We start from the raw sequence: 1,916 nt of genomic DNA, 5'->3' as shown, positions 1-1,916 counted from the left end.
ACTTTTTATTGAAAAATGTGTAATAAAAAATTGTAAAAATTGATTTGTAGGGAAAAATTTGAATTGGGAGTTGTGCAGCCGTAATTGTTGACTTTTGGTGAATAGTGTTAACTTTTTAGCTTTTTGAGTAATTTTTTGACTTTTTGACTTTCTCTTTCTCATGAATATGTTTAAAAAATCATAAATATTCTTTATCAGAATTTTTTACTTAACATAATTAATTAAATAAATAAAATTTATAACTGCTCTTCTATATAATAATAAATTTTTTAAAATTATTGATTAAGATAAATTTATGATATCATTAAAAGAATTATTAATTGATTTGATTATTTATTAATAAAACAAACTATGTGTTATGAAATTAGAAAATTCAAGAAATGAAATGTAATTTTCAAAATAACATGAGACAATTCGTATTTTAATAAAATCTTAGGGGATGCATTTGTGATTTACTATATTTTTTATTATTTTTATTTTTAGGGGAAATTTCTTAGTAAACAATAGTAAATTACAAATACATTTCTTCATATTTACTTAAAGTACGGATTGTCCCTTATAATTATGAAAATTACAAATATCCTTTTATCTTAATTTTTTATTTAACAAAATTAACAGAAAAAATAAACTTTCTAAATTTTTTTATCAATCAATAAGAGAGTAATTACAAATATGAGAATTATTTATATCATGAAATAGACTAGTAGTCTACAATAGCTAGAAAGTTAACAAAGTCTAACACAACAAATATATCAAACGCATCAAGCCCAAGCCCAACATCAACTATTATTTACACCACAATAGTCTCTAATTTCTTTTCATTGGAGTTAAACTTGAGACATAGCTAAAAAGTTAATAAAACATAACACAACAAATATATCAATAGCATCAACTATTAAGCTATACCACAAAGGGTATCAAATTTCACTACATAGGATTTGAATTTGAGACCTCACATACAAAGCAAGTGACACAACCATTAGTTAAAATGTCCCGATTAAAATTTTTTAGTTACTCTTCTATAGAACAATCAAACTACTTGGATTGTTACTTGAAATATATTTCTAATATTTTTAAAAGATTTAATTGATTTTATAATTTATTAATAATTTTTTTTTTTTTTATGTGATTACAGATTTAAAGAGATATAATATAATTTTTCAAATCACGCGTTTTATTTAAGTAAACTGTATTTGTAATTTGTAATTTAAAAACAAATAAAGAAAGACTTGACTTAGGAATAGGGTCAAGAGTACAATGAGTAATGAACTAGGTGCATGCATGTGCTATGGCACATTCCATATATTTCATTATCCGCGTTTTTGATCTTATCAGTTTGCCAGTAATAAAATAATATAAAAACTGTGATGTTTTTATTTGAACAAATGAACACGGTAGTTTGATTCTCATGTTATTTTGATTATTTTAATTTTAATTAGTTTGATTTTAATTATAAATTTATAATTTTATTTCTATATGATCAAATTAATTACAATTTTTAGTTTTTTTATATACAGAAAATACTTAAATAATTGATATGTCATATTTTTAAGGATAAAATTATAAATTTATTATTCAACTAGTTGAGTTAATCTCAATTAATTCAGTAATAATTTTTTGTCAAAAACATTAATGACATTATCAATTAGACTAAATTGACACAAAATCATAAATTCATAGTCAAAATTGAATTAATTGAAAATTTGGAAACCATAACGACACAATGAGTAAAATATAGAAACCATCAGTGTAATTCATTCTTTTTGTTTTTAATTCTTTAGGCAAATTATACTGGTAGTTCCTATATTTTAATTTTGGTCTCTATAATTTCAAGTAACTTGATTTTGATTCTAAATTTATGACTTTGTCTCAATTTAGTCTAATTAAATACAATTGCTGACATTTTTAATAAAAAA

The sequence above is a fragment of the Camellia sinensis genome, chromosome 10 (genome assembly GCF_055761805.1).
Source record: "Camellia sinensis isolate YWXY chromosome 10, ASM5576180v1, whole genome shotgun sequence".
Taxonomy (NCBI): domain Eukaryota; kingdom Viridiplantae; phylum Streptophyta; class Magnoliopsida; order Ericales; family Theaceae; genus Camellia; species Camellia sinensis.
Note: the sequence above shows the minus strand (reverse complement) of the source record.